The sequence below is a fragment of the Hemitrygon akajei genome, chromosome 5, assembly GCF_048418815.1.
Source record: "Hemitrygon akajei chromosome 5, sHemAka1.3, whole genome shotgun sequence".
Lineage (NCBI taxonomy): Eukaryota > Metazoa > Chordata > Chondrichthyes > Myliobatiformes > Dasyatidae > Hemitrygon > Hemitrygon akajei.
The window spans coordinates 39,644,490-39,656,594 of record NC_133128.1 but is presented as its reverse complement, the minus strand read 5'-3'; the positions used below and the strand labels follow the sequence as shown (position 1 = coordinate 39,656,594).

Below are 12,105 nucleotides of genomic sequence, written 5' to 3'. Positions count from 1 at the left end.
ATTTGTTACAATTAGTAAGCTTAACTCCCAGAATATTTAACCATCTCATGAAATGGCTGATTATAATGTTCTGAGCCCCTGTTCCAGCCAACTCTGTGTGAGACTGAGATGCAGAGCAATTGCATGTCTGTAGTGAAGATGGGCAAGTGGAAGCTGCAAATTAGTTCAGAAACAAAAGAAAGGGAAATCAAATCCATTGATTTTGAGCAAGAGGCAAATGGAAATCCCTTCAAAAGCAGCAGAGATTCCTGAGCCCTTTGTCTATCATGATCTTTGTAAAAGTACTAGGTTAAGCAAGAGGATAAAATATTTTGATGTATTAGCTACTTATGTGACAATTTGTATGCCAGTACCTGTAAAGACAATGTACTTTTGTTTTTGCTTCTGATTTCATGTTCTCCCAACTTTTCAATATCTGACTGCTATTTGTAGACATATTCCTGAATTGCAAGAAAAACATGTTTCCTGTTAGTTTTGATTAAATAAACAGTAAAGTGGTTTGTATAGTTATTGAATAATAATAGTCTACTTCCAGCCATGATGAAATGGTGGAGTAGGCTCGATGGGCTGAATGGTCTAATTCTGCTCATATGGTCTTACAACTTATTTTTCATGTTGGTCAGATGAAAGCTTGAATGATGAGAGGAGGGATAAAAACAGACATAAATTGAACTGAACTTTGTGAAAGAATGGTGTGGACACCACTGTTGTTTCATAATTACAATAAAGAAGGCATTAACCACTGGTGGGCAGATGCAGAATTACGCAGCCAGATATCCTGCTCTCCCACAGGATGCACTAACTGATGAGCTCAGCACAGATATATAGTGGCATAGACATTTACTTTGTTAACATTGATATCACTGGCAAGTTAACAGTTGGCGTTCATCCCTAAATGCTCCTTGAACTGAATGACTTGCAAAACCATTTCAGAGAGCTGCAAATGTTAAATGCATGGATAGATTTGGGCTCCCACACTGGTTAGCCAAGATAAAGAGATGGCAGAGTTTCCTCCTAAAGGACATTAATGAAACGGATAAGTGACCTGATAACTTTGCTTTTCCTGACTGATTTACAATTTTATTCCTGAAGTAGTTTGTTAGATGAATTTAACATTCCTCAGCTGTTATGCTGAGACTCAAATTCACTCCTGAACAATAGTTGAGGCCTCTAAATATTAACCCAGTAAATTAACCATTATGCTACCATACTTAATTGTTTTCCACTAAAGGCAGCAGAAATTGTTAAGGCCATTGTACACAGCAAATAGGTTTTTAAATAGCATGATAAGTGAAACATGAATCCAAACCATCTCTCTGTACATTAAATTTTAACATGGAAGCCTCATTCCCTCAAATCAGTTCATTCTTTCTGTCAGGATCTTTCTTAGCTCATTTCATCACTACTGCCTTTCCTAAACTTCATTTTATTCTTTATTTAATTGAATTAAATTTCATTGTTCAGATGTACAGCTCAGATTCCGTAACTGGGAAACCATAAATCAAATAAAATGCCATACTGAAATGGATCATCACTAAGTCTCTTTCTAGTTTTTTTCCAAAGATCGTGTAGAGCGATTTTCACGTATGGGCACTGTGTAGTGTATTTTCTGGGCCTGCAGCATGGGAGCTGCATTCACAGCCTGAACTTAATTGCATGATGCCCCACCATAGTTGTAGCTAATAGAGCAGTGGCTTTCAAGAAAGATACCACTGCTGCTAACACTTTGTTTTTATTTAGATATACAGGATGGTGACAGGCACTTGCGGCCCCATGAGCTTCCGGCCCTCAATTACACCCACGGGATTAATTAACCTATTCACCCATACGTCTAATGTATGGGGAGCACCCAGAGGAAATTCACACAGACACAGGGAAAACATACAAACTCCTTACAGACAGCAGCAGGAATGGAATCCTGGTCGCTGGCACAGTAAAAGCATTACACTAACCACTATACTATCATACCTAATTTGGGTAGATTTGGATGACATTTTGACAAGTGTTAAAACAGCCATGTGAGTGGCCATCTTGCTTCCCCCCATGGCCCAGTTCAAAATTGTGGCATCAGAGGGAGATTACGGTGGCAGAGGAAAGGAGCAATTCCCACTGGCTCCCACCCTCCAACATCCTACAAAGAGAGATGCCTATGTGCATTCAGTTCAGATAAGAATCTATATTACATTGCACATCAGATTCCCCAAAAACAGATCAGCTAAAGACCATTTTTTTTAAAAAAAAGGTATACCCAAGTGAGTCTTTCTTCTTGTACTTAGATGTGGTTTCAAGGTGAAAGACCAAGGTGTTTTATAACTGGATATCCATACACCAACAAGGAAGTCATGACAATTGCTGACAATCTGTTGTCAGTCCAACAGTTTTAGTATGTATCCACATTTGTACACAGGTGCATGATTTAAATTCCCGTTACACACAGCATGTGGCAAGAAGTGCAAATACAGACTAGTACTCATATTTACACAACCAATTCAGTCACTATGTATAAAATCAATAAGGTTTTCAACAGCATATTTTTAACATTACCAATATTTCCTATGAACCGGAATCTCTACTGTGTTGTAGGGAAGTCCTCCATCCTTAACTAATTTGGCAGTTGGTTAATTAGGCTAGACAAAAAGCATTAAGAAAATGATTGAATTCTTTCAGCCTGATCACAGACACCATAGATTATTGATAGCTGGGCACTGAAAAGGGTCTGTCTGATATTATGCTGATATTTTCATATGGCAGACTGATACAAATGAGTGGGTTGCTAACCCATCGGGACTCACAATTGCCAGTCTCCATCAGAATGAGGGACTTCTTTCCCAAAAGGACAACAAACAGTCAACTAGTTGGGTTCATGTGATAAGCTGATAAATTTGTGGCACTGTATTCCAAATTATTTAATTCAACTTACATCTCTCAAAATTTTAAGTTCGGCCCTCAATAATTAATACTCAATGATAGCCGTGTAATGAAACTAACTGTACAATGCAGCTTGTTCTTCCTCATAATACAAGGTCCATCTTTCAAAGTAACTGCTAGCTTAACTGAAACACACACGCAAAATGCTGGAGGAACTCAGCAGGCCAGATAGCATCTATGGAAAAGGGTAAAGTCAACGTTTCGGGCCGAGACCCTTCAGTAACTTGTTTGCTCACTTAACTGTTTCTATTCACTGGCAGATAATCACAACACTTTTTATAATTGAGTACGGTAGGAAACCTGTTGCTAAAATTCTGTTCCACTTTCTCAGCAACTGTTCTGCAAAATATACAGATTTATCCAGAACTTACATTCCACATCAGTACTACGGACAGGATGTTCTGTGCTTTTCAGAGGAACTTCTGGTTTCTATGCAGGGCTGGCATTGTCTGAACAATGATGATGTATATTCTTTGAGTGTTTTAATTGTCAAAAGAAATCTCACAATTCCCAATTGTTACTGAATGATTGTGTCAATGACATTTACAAATATCCAGTAACAAAGACAGTTTTGACAGCTGGTGACCCTAGAGGAAGGGGGTTTTCACCAGCTGTCACTACTATTCCAAGGGTGGAACAGGTCAGCAAAACTGAGATGCTCCTAGCTTGCATTCTACCTCAGAAGTAGCAGAAACCAATTTCCTAGTGAAAGAATGCTTCTGGGGCAATACTTAGAGGGAAAGAGTATGACCGAAGAGCAGTTAAATAGCAAATCTGAGCCAACAGGAGACCTGCCTCAAATTCTGTTTGCATATGAAAGCAAACCTTAACAAGACCAGGAAACAACAAGAACAAATTTCAAATACTCTGCTCCCCATACTAAGATTATAAATTCCAAAATGACTAATTTAAATGGAGCAGAAAGAATACTTAAGCTGGCGAAAAATAAAATTTATTGGTCATTAGCCTGAAAAGTTATTAAGCATTTTTATTACAATTGGTAAAGTTCAACGCAACTTATGGAGTGCAATGAATATGGCAGTGTCTTGAAATTCTAGATTTCTAAGTAGATATTGTAGATGTCTTTTTAAACAAAATATAACTATCAATTTTACCTCACACAAAAAATTATTTTTTAATAATTGGAACTCAGTAAAAGTAAACTATCACATAAGTATTTCAAGAAGGAAAATGACTACCGAAGGAGTTGGTATTCTTACAAAAAGCAAAACTGATTACACCAAAATAGTCCAAAGAGCCAAAATTATTTTATGATATACACATAATTGCTCCTTCTAGTTTCACAGAAAAGCACATGACCTCTGTAAACTTTTTGCCCTGAAGCCCTAGTTTTGTGTAACTTGAAAAAACAAATCCCAGAAAAATTAAAATAGATTTTTTTTGTCAACAAAAATAAAATCCTGCCAACTGGTTGTAACAATGTTAGCTACACCATACCATCTTGTTAATTTCTACAAGACCAATACTGTATATACAAGAGGCTTCTCATTGTTACAATGCTTTCAGTTTCACTTTGCAGTTCAGAGCAAGTTAAAGTACCTCCTTGTACCTGTTAGTGGCAGGATTGCGCTATTAGACAATCCTTTTTAAACGAGTACAGGTCCACTCCAGGTTACGAGTGTCTGACTTCTGTACAGACCCTGTATACTACTGAACATTTGGTCGCATGCATGATGGATTTTTGCTGGCTGCTTTACCGGGCACCAGGCATCTGCTGCCACATGTAAACTCAATTCATGGCTGTATTTTTGAACTGCAAACTCTTCAGGTTATGAAGAGTTTACAGAAAGGCAATCCTACCAGAACCGGAGGAGGAATTATATCACCAGGAAAATGCAGCATTTACAAAAGTTCTGATTATATTAGATTTTTAAAAAAGAACATGTTAAACTCTAGCAGAGTGCAGGCATTTCAGCCCACGACATGGAGCTAACCTTTTAACCCACTCCTAAATCACTCTGACAGACTGCATCACTGAATGGTATGGGTACAGCACAGGACCGAAAAAAGCTGCAGAGGGTTGTAAATTTAGGCGGCTCCATCTTGGTACTACCCTACAAAGTATCCAGGAAATCTTCAAGGAGCGGTGTCTCAGAAAGGCAGCATCCATTATTAAGGAGCTCCAGAGGCAGGGCATGCCCTTTTCTCATCATCAGGAAGGAGATACAGAACTCTGAAGGCACACATTCAGCGATTCAGGAACAGCTTCTTCCCCTTTGCCATCTGATTCCTGGGCAGAAGTTGAACCCTTGGACACCAATTCACTTTTTAAGTATATATTATTTCTGGTTTTATTCACGGTTTTTGATCTGTTCAATATACATATACTGTAATTGATTTGCTTATTTATTATTAATTTTTATTTATTCATTCTTTCTTCTATATTATATATTGCATTGAACTGCTGCTGCCAAGGTAACAAATTTCACAACACATACTGGTGATAATAAACTGATTCTGATTCAATCTAACCCTTTCCTTCTACATAGCCAATAACTCTCCAAATTTTCTTTCATCCACGTCCCAATCTAAGAATCTGTCTTCTGCCCCTAATTTATCAGCCTCTGCCACCACGTCCAGCTGTGCATTCCAGACACTCACCACTCTGTGTAAAAGACCTACCTCTGACATCCTCACTATATTTTCTAACATTCATCTTCTTAAAAAGGAGATTCTCTACCACTCTGGGGGGGGGGGGGGGGGAAGGTGCTGACCATTCACTCTATCAATGCCTCTTATAATCCTCTATCAAATCACCTCGCATCCTCTTATGCTCCAAAGAGAAATGCCCCAGCTCTCTCAACCTATCCTCATCAAGCATGCTCTCTAATCCATGCAGCACTGTGGTAAATCTCCTATGCACCTGTCCTATGGTGAAGCGACCAGAACTGAATACTGTGGTCTAACCAGAGCTTGTCTGATTAGACAATACTTGAGAGCATTGTAGAGCTACAACACTACCTTGGGACTCTTGAACTAAATCCCCCAATTAATGAAGGCCTTCTTAATCACCCTATCAATTTGCACAACAACCTAAGATGCCTCTTTTTCTTCATACTGCCACAAAACGTACATTTAATTCGACCTTCTAAGTGTATCACTTCACAGGATTGAACACCATCTGCCACTTCTCTGCTGAGCTCTACACCCTATGTCCTGTTGTAAACTACAACAACCTTCTACACCATCTGCAACATCACCAACCTTCGTGCAAACTTACTAACCCTTCCTTCTACTTCCTCATCCAAATCATTTATAAAACGAACATAAAGAGCAGGGGTGCCAAAACAAACGCCTACGGAACACGAGTAGTCGCTGACCTCTGGACAGAATACGCTCCATCTACAACCACCCGCTGCCTACTGTGGACTAGCCAATTTTGAATTCACAGCGCCAGTTTCCATGGATTCCATGCCTCATGACTTCAGATGATCTAATGAAGATACTCATTTTTCTCCACAAGACTATTTAAAAAACACTTTGTAACTTTTGTGGATTCAATAACAATAATTCAATGATTTAACTTTGCCATATATCCATAATTCAATCTTTGATTCCTTCAATAAGATTATAATCTCCAATGAAAGCAAAACTGTAGACAAGGAAAAACAATAGGCACAATAATTTCGTATAAAACAGCAACAATAAAAGTTCTAGACACTCATCTATCTTACAGAAACCTCCACAAAAACACTGGATCTTGTAAATTCCCCTACTACTACCTGCCGAATCTAAAATCTGTTCAGTTTCTTTCTAAATACCTTAGTTAGTAAATTAATAAATCTAAGAGTGACAAAGTTAACGCTAGGCTTAATTAAAATAAGTGTCATAGCGCCAGCAACCAGATTTTAATTCAATAGTCTTTTAAAATTAGAAGTACAGATTAAAATTGAAAACTGACCAAAACACATGATTAATGACTTTTAAAAAAATCACCAAGAAAAATACAATATATTAAACTATAAACATTCATTCTGTGTGCCCTCGTGTGAAACAAGTTTCTGGCTTGCTACTTGGGCTTGGACTATAATTTGAGCAGATTATACATACATTGATAGTAATAAAGTGAAATTAGTATACTAGATTCAATATTCCTTTGTCATTGACAAATCTTTCTGTAAATACTCTCTATCATCTGATTCCAAGTGTAAACAAAATAGATTGTATACTCAGCCATCTGGAGCGGGGTTTCAGCCACTAAACCTTTGATAAAGGCAAATGGATTTAGTTATGGCTGACAATTTTTCCGGGTACTCACTGAAATGAACCCCCAGTTCGACATATTTCCCTCATTTTCTTATGGCTTTGGAGGCAGTTGTTTTGGGGTCAACTAGTCAAATGCACTCTCATGCCAACAATTAATTTGCTTATAGTCTTTTTTTCCTCACATGCCTGTCAACTCTCACTGGACAATGCCACTAGTCACACAGAATAATTTTTAAACCAAATAAAACGGCAAAACAGCAGCAGGTGAGGGTTAAATAACAAATCACCCTGACAATTAGAACAGAATTTTCACAACATAAATCTCCACACTGCCCCAAAATAGTTAACTTCACAGATTTTACACCAGCAATGTTCACACAATTGACACCATTTGCTAGCGCTATGAAACTGACAGCAACTTTTGGACATCCCCACACACTCCCATCCAAAGTTACACCAATCAGGGCATCTCTGCAGATTGCACTGATGTCTCTGGGGTTGAAACCAACTCTAAGAGCAAAAAGGAATCGAGAATCCAGGTTAATTTTTAAAAACATCTCAAAGGCACAAATGATCATGCAGATTTTGGAAACTTGAGCAACACAAAACAAAATCCTTGGAAGCATCTATGTAGAGAAATAAATAGTATGATGAAAAGACTCGGCTGAAACTGTTCATTGCCCTCTATACATGCTGCCCAACCTGCTGAGTTCCTCTAGCATTTTGTATATCTCATTTAAAGGTTACAAGTTACACCTGGAGGTAGAGGCCTGTTTAAATATATCTGAAGATTTTAGGTGGAACAAGAACAGGCCCTTTGGTCTAAGATATTGTGCTAAACTAACTGCACAATTAAATGTCGATATCCCTCCATTCTCTGCACATTTATGTACTTATCTAAGAGCCTCTTAAATATCTCTATCCTAATTGCCTCCACTATCGGCCCTGGCAGCACAGTCCCGAGAGCTGGGTGTCTGCAATGATGTTTGTAAATAAAATTCATATCAGATGTTGAAGGGGACAGGTTCCTACCACAGTAGAAAATGCTGAAGGGATGGCAAGGTTTCTCATTCACAATTATTGGAACATGGATATATGAAGATGTATTTTCTCTATCAGAACACAAATAATATTAGAGAAAACACCATTATCTTTCGTGCAAATTAAAGGCGACCAGTGCATAATAGTCATTGGGTAACTGAAATGTGTCTTTACAGAATTCACAAATCACTACTCAGAAGTCTGTGATACAGAATACAATTTGCTCTCATGGAACTTAGTTAAATGAAATAACTAACTGCAATTTTTATTTCATTTCAACTTGTAAGCCTTGATATATGTGTAAATGACATGGCTTCACAAAATGGAAGACAGCAAAGCAAACCACTTTCTAGGTACACAATTCCTAACCCCCCCCCCCCCCCCGGTAAAGCAGGTATTGCCTGAAATCAGTTGTAAATTTTGAAAACACAAAAATGTTAATATCAATTGCATTTTCCTTCCTAAAATTTTGGGCAAAGCCCCATCACTTCTTCCAGAGAAGCATCTCTTCTGCACATTAATTTTTGATGTTCACACACAAGTGAGGGATCACAAATTAAAAATATCCTGTGATTTCCTGCAAGCACAAATCCAATTTCCCTGTTGTTTTTGCTCTCTTCAATGTCCCTTTCCATTCTTATTCCAATCTTTACATTATTGTGAAATGAAGTTTTAGAAAATGAGGAGAAATTCATATTTTCAGTCTCCAAGCAGGAATCCGAACATGGAAAATGTAGAGCAATAGGACTACTATGTCTAATGCCAGAGCACACCATCATTCTTCAGGCCTCTGATCCCATGATCCCAACATTTGTCTCCACTTTTGAACATGGATATCACTAGTGACTGGTTTATATTCTCATTCCATCTCTATTGCATTGTTTTCAAGTCATTCCTCTCTTACTCCTTTGTCTTGTCAAGTACCTGACAGCGCTGTTTGCTTTGCAAGTGTATTGTACAGTATTTCACACAATGTTCCCAGCTTTCCAAATCTGCCAAACACACTTGTTTGTAAGTAATAAATTAAAAATGTATTATTTTAATAATGTAAACTAGTTCTTAAGGTAAAAGGACAGGATAAGGACTATTGAGAACTTTAGAGAATTGCGTGCGCAACAAACTGAAACAGTCAGCTCTAAAAGGAGCATAGATCTAAATCACAGATTAAATTATTTCTATTTTAAATTGAAATATATTTAATCTCAAAATAGACAAACTGACAAAAGATTGCTGTACGTATTAGGCAAACTTAACCCTTCAATGATAATGAAGGAGGCCTGTGATGGTTGACATCACATTAACAATAAGAGCTCTGAGGGTTCAAATGAAGACCAAATAAAATGATTACAAGTGTATTTAAAGTATTCCATTTACAAGTTGACATTTAGTATGTGGTGTCTGATTGCTAAACTCAAGTTATCATAGAAGAGTTGACGGTGTCTAAAGCTCTTTAGCTGTTAAAAATCCCTCAGTAGTAACATCCAGAAAAATTTACATAATTTTGTCATTAGCATGCTGTGACATACATAGTAGGCTTAAAATGGCTAATGTGGGAGTAGTGATAATTGAATGTTTCCATATTAAAACTATTTTACGGTTCATTTATAGTGGGAATGTTTCTGACAGCTTGACAGTTTTTTCATTCTTAATCTGTAACCAAGCAATTCTGAGCATTCATTTATATAAATCAATTGACTGTCAGTTGTGAATCACTAACCTATTACTGTAAGAACTGTACTGACAAGGCAGGACTTGCCATGGGAAAATAAACAAACATATTTTTTTTTAAATCGTAATTAATTTGATATCAATCCTTACAGACCATGAGGTTAACCCCACAGTATGGGGCTAAAATTACTTGATTGACAATCCAAGTCACAAGTCCAAGACTCCTGGTGGCCTGGCTCTAATCCCCCAGTCTCAGTTGTGTTATGTCTGATCGGCTTTTGGAAGTGCAGGCAAATGGATGGCCTTGTGACAGTGAAGCACACAAACACAAGAGATAGCAGATGCTGTCAGTGTAGTAACAAGGAAAAAATAAACTACTGGTGGCTAATTAAAACATTGGTGACATTTTATTTCAAGTTTTAGTGACTTAACTGATGGTAACTTAAACCACAATTTAAAAAAAATTATTTGTCATTATTGTTAAGAGAATAGAAACCATGGAGGTACCTACAAATATAAAATAACTAAATGTACACAACAACTAGTTCTACACTTGAAACCCTGAATTTCAAGTAATAATGCAGTAACCATTTCCTCAATCAGTAGGAACAGTATATAGAACTTTTCGCTAATAACGCAACTTATTTTGTAGCCATCATAATTGCATTACTTTTAACCTTACCAGTCAGAGGTGGAAATAAGTGTATGTTAGGCTCTGGGAGACGAGAAAGCAAGGAAATCAAAAAGCAGAAGAGCAAGCCTGTCTTTACACTGTGGAACATTCATTTTAATTGTCAAGTTTCTATCATTAAATAACATTCAATTGGGCTTCAAGGAAATTCCCTACCGTAATGTTTCATTAAAGCTGTGAAAAGGAAGCACACAGTTGGAGAGTGCTGGTTTGTCTCATTTTGAAAAGCATTTTTAAAAAATTGTCCTTTTCCCCCATCATCCCCCCAACCCATCACAAAACACAATACAGTACCACTAAAAACAACTGTTTTCTATACTACGTCTAACTCAGATGCATAAAACAAGGTTATTTTGAAGATGCCCAGAAAACATAGAAACATAGAAAAAAGGTGCAGGAGTAGGCCATTCGGCCCTTTGAGCCTGCACCACCATTCAGAATGATCATGGCTGATCATCCAACTCAGAACCCTGTACCTGCTTTCTCTCCATACCCCCGATTCCTTTAGCCACAAGGGCCATATCTAACTTCCTCTTAAACAGAGCCAATGAACCGGCCTCAACTGTTTCCTGTGGCAGAGAATTCCACAGATTCACCAGTCTCTGTGTGAAGAAGTTTTTCCTCATTCCTCAAAACAGAATATAAGAATGGTTGTGAAGTATACACAAGACGGAAACACATCTTAAATGATAACAAGAATTAAAAATATGAAAGTATAGTACTTTTAAATAATTGTTAGAACATAAGAAATTAGAGTAAATGTCCCCCAAGCCCACTTCAACATTCAATGACCATGACAAATCCTTTACTTCATTCACATTCCCATTTAATATCCATATAGAAACATAGAAACCTACAGTATAATACAGACCCTTCGGCCCAAAATGCTGTGCCAAACATGTACTTACTTTAGAAATTACCTATGATTACCCATAGCCCTCTATTTTTTTAAGCTCATGTACCTATCCAGGTACCTCTTAATAGACCCTATTGTATCCGCCATGCTTAGATTTGCTAAGTATGCCCGCAGAAAAAAGAACCTCAGGGTTTATGTACTCTGATAATAAATCTTACTTTCAACTTTGATCTACCTTATTCTGCATCCTTCACTTTCCTTCGTGTCAAAAACTTAATTTATCTCAGCCTTACATAAACTCAATGAGCCAGAAACTCTACTGCATGACACCATTTCTGTGTGTTACATCAGGAAATTAATTTAAAAGCACAGTTCTAACAACATACTGATTTAGGTTTTACCTGTGCCTCTGGGTGTATGACAACATACAAATGGAAGCTGTTCAACATTTATAAAACTGAGGTAACACACACACAGAAGAATCTAAACTGCACTAAATACAGTACATCCTTCCTACAAATGGAGACCATAGCACTCTTGGTGTGATCTGAGACTTCTCCAAGGTAATTAGGCTTCAGCTACATGAGGTTCAGCACTGCAGTCTATTGTATGCTGAACACAGGTCACACTGGATCTGAAAGGCAGCACTGGACAGGGGTTGTGCTGTGGACATAGGAGACACATTGGGTGGGGA

General features: G+C 37.6%; 1 protein-coding gene across 13 annotated transcripts in view; it reads right to left on the bottom strand.

Moving 5' to 3' along the window:
- bbx (BBX high mobility group box domain containing) overlaps positions 1–12,105 on the bottom strand; it is a 139,177-nt gene that overhangs the window by 63,583 nt on the left and 63,489 nt on the right. The window contains exon 1 of one of the 13 annotated variants that reach the window (XM_073045284.1): positions 354–371. The exons of the other annotated variants lie outside the window; for them this stretch is intronic. The gene's annotated coding sequence lies outside the window, so the exon portion shown is untranslated. Of the gene's footprint in view, positions 1–353; positions 372–12,105 lie in introns of those variants that run through there. 13 annotated transcript variants of the gene reach the window in all.